The sequence below is a fragment of the Harpia harpyja genome, chromosome 6 (genome assembly GCF_026419915.1).
Source record: "Harpia harpyja isolate bHarHar1 chromosome 6, bHarHar1 primary haplotype, whole genome shotgun sequence".
In the NCBI taxonomy this organism is placed as follows: domain Eukaryota; kingdom Metazoa; phylum Chordata; class Aves; order Accipitriformes; family Accipitridae; genus Harpia; species Harpia harpyja.
This window is the reverse complement of record NC_068945.1, coordinates 42,277,792-42,289,884: the sequence shown is the minus strand read 5'-3', so window position 1 is coordinate 42,289,884 and position 12,093 is coordinate 42,277,792. Positions and strand designations below refer to the sequence as shown.

The 12,093-nt window shown below is 42.7% G+C and overlaps 1 protein-coding gene across 5 annotated transcripts in view; it reads right to left on the bottom strand.

The window, feature by feature from the left end:
- Nucleotides 1–12,093, bottom strand: part of MET (MET proto-oncogene, receptor tyrosine kinase) — a 91,392-nt gene that overhangs the window by 78,031 nt on the left and 1,268 nt on the right. Inside the window, exon 1 of one of the 5 annotated variants that reach the window (XM_052790116.1) lies at nucleotides 5,747–5,867. The exons of 3 other annotated variants lie outside the window; for them this stretch is intronic. The gene's annotated coding sequence lies outside the window, so the exon portion shown is untranslated. Of the gene's footprint in view, nucleotides 1–5,746; nucleotides 5,868–12,093 lie in introns of those variants that run through there. One more of the 5 variants, XM_052790117.1, reaches the window with a different exon arrangement.

The following is a 12,093-nucleotide window of genomic DNA, read 5'->3' as shown; positions in this document are numbered from 1 at the left end:
GACGGATAATACAGAGTAAGGTTGGTCTTCTGTTTCAGGTGAATGAATATGGAGATATTTGGGTTTCACTCCCACTTCTTCATGTGTTTGGGCAGACTAATTCGTCTCAATGTATTTTCACTGCATATGCAAAGCAAAGACATGTATTGACTCTAACCAGTTGAGATAAATGCAGACATATGCCCTGGTTCACCAAGGAAGTCATACAAGCTCAGATAAAGATGCAAGCCATTTCTGGTGTCTATAAAAATGCCTTACAGTAGGAGAAAGCAGTTTTCTTGTAGTTCTGAGTCAATCCTGTTGATCAACTTTTTGCATGAGTCTGAGCTTTTGTGGTTATCTGTACAGAACGGGGACAGTGTAATTTCCTTGGAATGTAGTTCCTCCTTTCTTAAAAAGCCAAGTTGGCAAACCTGGCTGCAAGCACAGTTTTAGCTCAATTCCCTTAACTACTCTCAGCACTTACTTAGATTTTCTACTTTATGCTTTATGGTTATAACATCTATGTACCTGAATTCTTGTATTGAAATGCAGAGCAGATTCTGGAAGCCTCTCCTGTCGTGTAAAGCTAACAGCCTTCCATACTGTGATAATTAAAGGAATGGCATGGGTCATAAAATGAAAAAGATTAAAAGGCAGATAGCCATGAGTAACCAAGACAGCATACAGATTTGATCTAAATGTTCTAACAGCAATTATGAATGATCTTGATGCAGGGCATTTCCTGCAGTTTAATTGTCATTTGGTGCTAATGGTTCTTAGGAGTCCCCGAGACAATAACTCTTCATAGCCAAACATTAATGTCTTAAAAAAAAAAAAAACAAAGTTCTGTACGTTAATAGATACTGATGATAAAGTATATTATATGAGAACTGTACCAAAGGATCTACATGCACACCAAATTATCGAGTTTCCTTTTGATGTCATAGTAAATACAAGTATAATAATAACAGCAACTGAAACCCAACAAGTCCCTGAATTCCTCCAAGGTGTGGTACAAATACCTAGGATACCAAGCAAAAGAAATTGTGCTGGCTGTGTTCTTTTCTCTGAAAGAGCTGGCAGGACAGTGTCAGGCAGCAGCTTTTCTGCTCTGTGGGCGCACATAAAGCATGCCACTGGGTGCCATGACTTCACCCTTCTCAGTCAATGTGTCTCCAAGAGCCACAAGGCAAATTAGTGACAAAACCTAGGGTCAAGGATTTCCAATAGGTTGCTGACGCCTTGCTTGATACATAGCTTGTCAAGCCGAGATGTCACAGTCAAACTTTGTGCAGGGTCCCAGTGAGATCAGCACATCTGTAAGACTGAGCCGAGCCCCTGGATTTGGAGAGCTCACCCAAGGGCTGGAATGAGACTGCCAGGTCTCCTTTACTCAGCCTGCTGGGAGTGGCTTATCCAGGTAAAGGAAAAACCGGGAGAAAGCTCTGCTTGTGGACCCGTGCTGGCACTGCAGAGAGGCCTTTAGGTTGCCTCCAAGCCCCCTCCTTGCATCTCGGAGCTTTTGTGAGGCTGCTGAACTGGTCTGGCCTGGCACGGCCCCTTGGGCTGATACTGTGATCTGTCCACATGTATTATATTTAGTGCTGGAAAGTAGACAGACTCCTTCCGTGCCCAAGCTGGCCCCACAAGCAGTATAACCATGATCATGTAATGCTGTGTTTGAGATAAGTAGCCCCGCCAAACACAAACTGCCTCTATGCAAAACTAACTTTTACCCAAGTAAAAACATGGTGCAAACCCTCAGAACAGCTACAATAAAAGTGAATTGGCTGTGTTTGTAAACCGGCTAGTGAAAGTAATGAAGTCTATATTTATGCCTTAGCTTAGCAGAACACATCCTTTATCTGATACCAAAGTTAATAACCTGATGGTCTACTTAGCTTCATAGCAGCTTTCTGATAATCAAACAGGAGCAATGTCAAGGATAGTATTCATTTCCCATCTGTGTTTGGTTAGGAGGTTATGACCTTTTCTTTTTAATGCTGACCTCGCTTTTGTCACTGCAAGTTTATGTTATTGCAATGCACTTTAACTGATGCCCTACTTTCACTCAGTTTAGAAACTGAGTTAATGATGGCTCATTGGCATGACTGCTGCCTTGCTGTGAACCTGTGATTCATGATCTGCTTCCAAGGACTTTATGGTATTGGTGTTCATAAATCCCGAAATGGCCTGGGACCAGTCTATCTGACATCCTGGCTCTCACCAGAGGCAACAGTGTCACAGCTGCAATCAGTAGAGTGGCTGATCTGGAGCAGCCTTAGCTCCTGGTTCTTGGCAGATGTCCCTCAGCGAGGGTCTGTCAGCCACAGCTTTTATTCTGAAATATTGTGCTGACCTTCAGAAGATGCTGAAAAGCTCAATAGTTTGAAGAAAGTGTTCAGGGATGGCTGAGTCGTCTGAGTTTTTTCATGCTAACAGGATCTTTTTTTTTTTCTGAACGGATTTTTCAGCTGCTCCATTTACTTTCTTTCAGCCTGTCCCCTCCCCTTATTTTTGGGAGACCTGAGGACCTTAAATGTGCAACCGCTGCTTTCAGGGATTCTCATTTATACAGGGCCCGGTACCAGGTTTTGGACTTGTTCAGACCCTGGAGTGTCTCTTTTGGAAATCAAGGAGTTTGCGAGATAAGCAAAGAGGCTGTTTCCAAACTTCAGAGAGTATTTGCCTTTCTCATAGGGGTGACACGAGGATAAATTAGCTCATTCTTACAAAACAGCTCCAAAATATGAAGGGCTTAGTGGTGGTGTTTACAACAGGCACAGCACAGCAAGGCTGAGCTGTAGGACGGTGCCTACCATAGAGGGGCTGATTTAAAACCCTGGTCTTCATCCCCGCACGAACGGGTTGGCCAAAGGTCTAAATGTGGGACTAGGGCTTGGCTCTGCCCCTCTCTGCCACCTGCCCTCCCCTGGGTGCAGGCAGCCTCTGCCTACGCTCCCCTTCTGCCGTGCGAGATCCAGCATCCCACCCCGTCGGCCATTCCTCGCTCTCCTCCTCCTGTCCCGGTGGGAAGATGCAGACGGTGGAAGGCGTGGATGTGAATCCTCCTAGGCAAAGCGGTCCTCAGAGCCGAGCGGGCCAGGAGGAAGAGAGGGGATTGAGCGCAGGACTGGAAGGCTGCCTGTCAGCAGCAGGACCCGTCTGCAGTGCCCGGCTCCATCCTGTCTGGGGATCGCAAACGAGCTGAGCTTGGAGCTGTAACCCAGCCAGGGCCAAGGGCCTCTTACTGCTCCACGTGATTTCTTCCCCTGCAGAGCTGGAGCTCAGGTGAGATCCAGGGAATATTCAGCACAAAGCGCAGACACCGGTTAATCTAAGCACCTGAGAGCTTTGTGGCCAGCGAGCATTAGCTTTCTGGATCCCTTTCTTGGACTTATGCCCTGAACTCGCTCTAAACCCCATTTTAGATGCCAAAGTAGCCTCTCTGGATCTTACCCATAATTTTAAGCTTGGTCTGCTTATCCAAAAGGAAAATAAAATGGCAGTGGTAAAATTGGAAAAGTCAGTTAATGTATGCTTTTAATTTAGTACTTCATACTACAACAATTGCTCCTGAGCATGAGGTTTTGTCAAGTAGTTGATACCACTGAATTCAATAGTTTGGGCACTGAGTGAAGGTCAATGTCATTTAACAAGAACATTTTCTTTTACAACCCTGCTCCTACTTAAAATATTCAAATTATATTGTATTGCTTATTAGCACCACGTACGTCATGTCCAGATAAAAAAACTGGACTACTCGTGTGATTAATAATTACTCACTTGATAAATTTAAATTTGAACAAGATACAGCTGTTGGGGGTGATGCTGGGACAGATCTAAACTCTTACACACCTGGACTTTCACATGAAAGCCTGGTTTCAGACCTAAGGTTTGTCAGGATAAGTTACATTCCTTTACTGTGAAGCCACCACCTTTTCCAAGACTTGACTCCACAGTCTTTATGCAAACAATATTCTCATCGATTCCTGTGATAGTTGAGCTGACTAAGGACTAGAAAACAGGGTGCTTAAAAGAGCCTGAAAGGCAGAAGATCTGTTGACATGACAGAATCTCACTATTACCTCATTTAAAATGAGCAATAGATGATACAGGGTAAATACTGAGATGTAGAAGGCATAACTTAACAGGGCTGATAGGTGCAGAAGAGTAAATCTTTAAAAATCTTATATATTGTTAATGAAGATAATCATTACTCTTTAAAGAAAGACTGAATTAACCTACACTGCATTTCCACGTAACTAGCTAATGGACACGGGCATTATCTTTTCATATGTCTTTGAAATCCCTATAAACCATGCCTAGTCAAATATTTGACTGATGGGCTTTTACCCCTTTTAATAGCACGTGATGGAGGTCTCGGCAAATAAGCTGCCTTCAGATTTGCCTTTCCCAGAAGGGAAAGGGGTACTTTCTTATTCTTTAGGCACCTCTTATTGCTCCTTGCTGCTTCCTGAAAGGCTTTTTGTACTGTGAAAACAATTCACTGGTTGTTACCTTTTTTTTGTGCCCCGCAGGGATTTCAGGCACGTACTCTCCTCAGATAAGCAGGAAGCTCTCCCGCTGCAGTCTGGGGAACTTTGGAAGCCATGCGTGCTTATCTGCAGGCAGAGGTTGGCCCAGCTTGTGTTTAGTTTACAAGTGTAGTAGTATTTGCATAAAAGGAGTTCTTTCAAAGCGTGTTATGTGAAAACCTCTCAATTTGAAAACAAACAAACAAAAAACCACTCAGCAATTTTCAGGAAGCAGCAAAGATGTCTCTGAGCTCTCCCCCAGTTGATTTTATCATGGCAGCTTACATCTGAAGAAGAACAAACATACTTATTTTTGTAAATGTGTTTTCAGAAAGAAAGAAGAGTCTAGAGAACTGGTAAACAGTCCTTCTGACTGATAATGACCATACATGGTGTTTTCCCTTTTTAACCCTACAGGAAAAACATGGGATTCAGTTCTGCAATTAGAAGGTCATTAATGATTTTTGTGATTTCATGCACACTGTGCTGACTTTACCTACCTCCTGTCTGGCTCTCATCTCTCCCAACTTCTATTAGCACACTCTGCATTCAGAGCTCCTCCTCTCATGTAGCCTGCTATAGTTATCCAGGAAAAGAAGGTAACTGTTGTTGGTCAGGTCTTTCCGAATATACGAGGAGAGGGAGGGAATTACCCTGTTCTCACAAATGGGCATGCCTTGCAATCCATCTCTTTTGTATACAACAGGTCGGGATAATATGGACAAAAATCCAATGGAATATGATATAAAGAATAGTAACTGAATTCTATGGGATTTAATGGAAGATAAAATGTAATGGGTTTTTAACATATTGCAGTTCTGAAGCATGAACAGAATTGATATTAAATTTCATAGGATAGTTCAAAAACTTATAGTAAGGTTCCCATGCCAGGTAGATTCAACAGGATCTTCCCATTGTAGAAATCTGACTGACGAGCCAAGGTGGAGACCTGGCAAGTTTTGGAAAATGTCGCAGGAGAGGACATCCCCAGACAAGGAGCTATTTAATCCCCCAAGAAGGCAAAAGGACACGGGGAAATGTTGCCACCGTGCCATGTTCTCTGGTGATTCATATGGAAGGCCAGTGTTTGCAATTCCAGGAAAGACAGACATTTGGGAATTTCAGATTCTGACTACAATGTACTTAATAAACACTAAATACTAGGAAATCAGGAAAACAAAGCAAAGCATAGAAATAAAGCCATAGTACAAGTGTGGGTCCTCTACCTGTTCTCAGCACTTGCATAGTTTCCACTGAAGGTAATGGAATTTACTTGTATCCAGACACCCTGAGTTTAATCAAAGGCACCTACATCTTGGCTGGGGGAACACCCCCATTTACTGTTTGGAAGCACTGCAAACACAAACAAGGATAAAACTCATTATCATGCAGCACTGCGTCCTTGAACATGTACAGGAAGGCAACAGCAAAGTGGATGCCAATGTTTTCCTTCATCAGAAGGGTTAAACAACAGTTAAGATGAAGTTTTCAATCATCTACTGTGGGCTAAATTGCATCTTCAAACACCCACAACATCTTCCACTGACTTGAATGGATGGTAAACACACTTTTCAGGGTGAAATTTGGATTATATTCTCTGATGCAGAAGTGCTTAATCACATAGGGAACTCCACATTGGCTCACTGCTTTGCTGGAGTCCAATACTGTTTGCATTCTACCTACTCTTTAAAGCATTATTAATATTGTGATTGTATTTATTTTTATTTTTTTAACTGCAGCTTTGGGCATTTGGAAGAATAATATCAAATACCGAGTATTAACAAGAAACATTTCTCCCCAGGAAAAATATTGGCCTCTAATCCGAAAAGCAAAAGCAATAAACCTAAAGAGTTTAAGCAAAGGTTTTGCAGGACAGTAATATATAACATTTAAAATTTTTACCTACTTTCTAGAAGTAGACAGGAAAACTGAATATAACTCCAGTAATTCATTTAACATTTTCAATGACATTAGGAAAGAGGAATTAATCAACTTTTGACATGAATTCAGCTACCAACACCTTCCATTGTCCTCAGCAAAGCTGCCTCTCTCTGCTTTATCCTGCGTTCTCAGACCTAACTAATAGAATCTGGTATTTTGGGATGAGAAGACACATGTCGTGAAGATGCATAAAAATGATATCATAATACCCATAACAGATAGGGGATATATAATAACAGATAAAAGGATATATAATTCCCATAGCAGAAATCCTAATACAATTTTGGCTGTATAACAGTCTTGAATATAGAGAGAAATCCAAGCCTCAGTTACCCCAGCACATATCTGAAGACAGATGAAGCTTGTGAAGTTATTTCAGTTTTACAGAGCAAAACATGTTCTTCTCTAGTCATGCATTTGGGACAACCCACAGATTTGGGAATTTTCTCAAAGGCTGGGGTTACTCAGAAACCTGCTACCTTTATCTTCGTAGGATCATCCATGGTGGGGGCATGAGGAGGGGAGAAGCAAACCCCAATGTCTTAGTAAGTATCTCTAATGGTCCTGAAATTTTGGTGATTTAGTTTGGGCCGACCAATGCAAAAAGCATTCTTATTCACAATAAAGCTAAAACCAAAACAATAATAAAAAAAGTACGTCTCTAGACACTCACGTGGCACAATAGACCTCTACCAAGCTTAAAACCATGCTAGCTAGAACAGTTTCAATATGCAAAAAGCGAAGTAAATGAAAGGTGAGGTTCAGCATCCAGCTCAAACTAGAAAACAAACAAAGAAACATCTCCTAAAATAAGGGGAAAATAAGTAAGTTTGGAATTCTAACTGTAGGTGGTTTTCATCTGCTCATTAGACATGCTCAGAAAGGATTTCTGTTTCCACAAAATTTAGACAAAAATAAATAGTTCCTGCAGGAATTATCAATTTGTACAAATATCAATGAGAAAAAATTCATGTGGAAAAAGATACCTCAATCTTCTGTTAAAGTTGAAGGAGAGGAAATCCATTTTGCAAATACCATGCAAACGCACACAAAGGCAGAGCTAAACCCAGCGTCCATGAAGGGTCAGTGGCAAAACTCCCAGGGACAACCACGAGGCCACAGTCTTGCTCACGGTTCCTACCAGCACAACCAGAAAAGGAGGTATAAAAAGCAAGTTGCTTAAGACCCACATGTATTGTGGGTTTGAGCCATCGTGGCAGGTGATAGAGGGACTGGAATGCAGCTGAGGGCAATCTTCTGCCAGATGTGGGCAGGGGCAGCATCTGGCACAGCTGGGGCTGGGCACGGACATCCCACACCGGGGCCATGTGGCTCTCAGCCCTAACAAACGCTCGGCGTAATCAGTCCATTAGTCCAGGTTTCTCCCAGTCCCAGACAGTTGTTTAAAATGAGCATCATTTGAAGCAAACCAGAAACCTTAACACTGTATTCAAGAAATAGCTGTAACTTCACTGCCTAAATTCAGGGTGGTCCAGCCTCGTTACTGTTATAGGCAAAATGCCTTTTTGGGTCTCGTAACACCAACTCTCCCCTCTGAAGGGGGTTCAGCTGCGGTGTGCAGAGGCACACTGCAAGGTCACAAACCTGGGCACCCCAGATACCAAGAGGCAGGAGTACTATATCTGCTTTATTTTTTGGTCACCTGCCCATATCTACACAGCTGAAAGCCCTTCAGGTACTGCCTGCAATCCTCCTGCAGCTGGGCTCTCACCTGGAGACCACTTGTTGGGATACTCTTCACTCCATAAAGAGAAGCAGAAGATTTTAGGGGACTCTCTTCAGTCACAACCAAAGCTGTGATTCTAGCCATTTTATAAAATAAATTATACATTTGGCAAATTTCATATCCTTATGCTGAAAGAACATCTGCCTGAAGCCAAAAACTTCGTGTGTGGGAAGTGAGCAACTTACATTTATAAAATTGTCAATAAAAGTTAATTACTTATTGCCTAAATCTAGCTGTCTTTATAACTGTGCCGCCTCAATTAACTGAGTCTGCTTGTAGAAGTGTAACTGAGAGGCCCCTATGCTTCATCATCAACTCCAGAGCCATGCTATTTTGAAAATAAAAGACCTGTATCCTGTCCAAAAAATAAACTCTGGAGGTGACTTGCCATGTTGCCATTTTGGATTACAAAAAAAAATACTCAGCCAACACACAGGGGAAGGCTTAATTCCAGCAAACACACACATAAACAGGAAATCTCTCTCCAGTCAGAAGGTATTTTTCCTTCGTACAATGGGGTTCAAAGATGTGTCATCATATAGTTTAAAACAATTGCTAAGGAACCTTACCATTTCCAATAGTTTAGGAATAGAGTCGGCTTCCACAGTCGAAAGCCTGTCCGAACTTGCATGGGAAGCACACAAACACTAACAAATATATGCTGGCTTAGGCCAGCACAGAGTTTTTAATCAATAAGCATGTCGAGCTGGGGGACGGGGAGGGGAGGGAATCAATTTTCAGAAGGCAAATGGTAACAACTGTAGATTTAATCAAATTGCAGCTGCAATCCCTTACTATTCTCAATATTTTTGAAAGAAAGTAGCTCCATGGCAAAGAATGAATTTCAATAAATGTCACATATTTAGTTATATTGTTGATTTTTTAAATTTATCATGCTAGGTCACTAATCCTTCGCAGAAATGATACCCATACACGTCAAAAAGATTCTGATACTGTTTAGTTGGATAAACGTCAAAATGAAGGAGCTACGGTAGAGGAAAGCAACTTACATAGAAATTGTTATTTCTCTGCGTCTACAGGAAAAAAGATACGCCAATGTGACCCTTCAAAGAGAGGTTAAAGCTGCAACGTACACAAAAAAATGGATAGCTATCAAATACCATGGCGATGGCTGTGGTGTGAACACTTGAGCAAAATGAAAATCTTCTGAAAGCATTCGGCAATTTTCCTTTCACATGCATTTGCAACCAAATTTATCATGAATCAAACAAGATCCCTTCCGCTGCTTTCCATACAAAAGGACAACTGCATGTTCATTTTCTTGGGATAAGCAGAAGAGACTATCATGGAGCCGTAGGATGTGCAAAAAAAGGGATCTGTTTAGGTATTCTGAGCTTATTAAACTCCTCAGCATTACAGAAACTCTTCTGTTATTGACACCTGCTTGAAAAATGAAATGCTCCGAGGCATTCGCTGCCCTGGAGACTGGTGTGCCAGGGGAGAGGTGGAGGAGAGGGGTTTCAGGGCACCCACTACCTCCCCGTTTGCACCGCATGCACTCTGTGCCTGCGTTATAGACACAGCCTCTCCTTAAAATATGAGGGTTATAAAACCCTTAAAATTTGAGGGTTATAAGCCCCTCAAATTCTTTATCTCCACTTCTGTTTTCCACTCTGATATTTGCTGTACTCAATCGCAACTAATTCAAGGAAGGTCCATCTGAGCCAAGGGGACTCCGGTCACCATCCAGCCACATCAAGTGACTGAAAAAGACCACAGCATGACTAAAAAGTCCCAGAACAGATAAAAAAAAAAAAAACAAAACAAAAACCAAACCACCTCAATCTACTTGGTAACACTGTTTCCTTCAAAGGAGTTATATCCTAGACCAATTTGGTCTGATAACTTTACCTCTCCTTTATTTTTCTAACGTTTAAAATTGGAGGAAAAAAATACTTTATCTTCTTGTACAACATCATAGTTTTCCTGAAGGCAAATAGCTTGGCAATTTGCTAGATTTGTTAATGCTAGAGGAAACAAGTTAGCACACATACCGTGTGTTTGAATGCCTTTGGAAATTAGATTGAAACACTGATTTGATTTCCTAAAAGGTATCTTAAACAAGGCAAGGTTAGAGATTTGGAGAGTAATGAGAATTTGTGTGACTTCAAACAGCTCTACATAAAACAGACCTGATATTCCGGGGGGAAAAAGGTCACCTAATTATTTGTTTCCTGAAGGCCCTGTCTATACTACATTTCCCCTGGGTAAGGAAACTGATTTAAAAATGGCTTCTGCTAACGTGCTTGCATCAGTCGCTATGTATGAGATATAGATTTGTTAAAACCATTGCCAAGAAAAACACAGCATTTTTACATGGAGAGAACAACAGAAACCTTCCCGGCTTGGCTGTGGCAAAGAGGTGCCATCCACAGAATCCTCCGCGGTCCTGCCTCCTCGGTGACGGCATGCTGCTCGGGACCATGTGGCATGACCATCAGCAGCGAGCTGCATGGGTTTAACTGCCAGCTACAACCTTTGCATGGGTGGCAAAATCACAGGCTGTGGCCACGGCGGACAAGATGCACAGGTCGATAGCTCAGCTGAAGGTAATGGCCTAATGAAACGTGAAATTGTGCCACTGAGTCGAAGGCCAGCCAGCGAGGCAGCAACGGAGAGGTGGGAAGCCTGGACACAAGGGTGTCACAGGAACCAGCCACGAAGGCGTGGTTGCCACCCAAAATCTTAGGAAAGTTCATTTGAAGTATCACACACTGCAACCCGTTCCTTCTCCATTGCACCAAACAAATCCTGTAACTCCCTTCTGGGTTTCATGTTCCTATAGCGTTCCAGAGAATGCTATTCAGCTACTCTATGGCTTTCTCGTTCAAGAAATGATGTGTGTTTCTGTAGTGCCAACAGAGCCCAAGCAGGATTTCCCTTACACTAGATATTCCACAAGCACACGCGGAGATGCAGAACCTCTCCTTGCTTTCTGCCTGAAGCGAATAAAGTCTAGACACACCACCACCACAAAGCAATCGTGGTACAAAGCAGATCACCCAGAGGTCTGGGACTCCCACTGCTGCAGCTCTGGCTCTCTGGCTACCCCTGCGCAGCATACTGCCGGCATCAGGTTCCCTTTGCGGCCGTGAAGGCAAGGCTGCTGCTCTTGCACTGCAGCCGGCTGTGCCAGTTAGTCTCTGGAGTCCTGGAAGCCAGATATGGGAGGCAGCAAGCTTTGAATTTCTCCTCTGAGTTGAAAAATACCGAGCAGTCGCTTGCAGATCATAGAAGAATGAGAGTAGGTGGGTTGGTCCCTTCAGTTGCATCGGACCAGCAGGAGGAGGTTACAGGTCGTCAGCTAAGGCACCAGAAAACTATAAATGCAAGAAAATCGGGATGGGAAAGGCAGTCCTGGGAGGACAACATTTGCCACTCAGTTTTGCATTCATGAGCTGTTCATTGAGCCTCTGCTAGGTTTTGGCTTTCTGGCTGGCTTGCCCTGACTCAGTGTGCTCCATCCATCTACAGGGAGCTGCACTGCCATCTCCCCTGAGCAAATGACACCTCCACAAACCACTCTCCGGCCACAACATGTGCAATTTAGTTTAGCAGTAAAGAACTACTATGCAGTGGTTATCCACTGGAGGAAAAAAAAAAAAGGGACAAAAAAGCCCTATAGGATAATAAAGACAATTCATTCCCTCCCCACCAAAGAGGCAAAGAAGCTGACTCTCTTTTCTGTAAATAGAGAGATGAATGTTTTACAAAACATTCCTTTTTCCAAATGATTCAGTTTGTATTAGAAGACAGTCAGAAACAGAATCATACAGTGCTGAAGAAGGATTAGAGCACACAAAGAACAAGCGATACAGTCATTCTCTAACTTACTTTGTTTTCAACATGCAGCTCCTGCCAAAG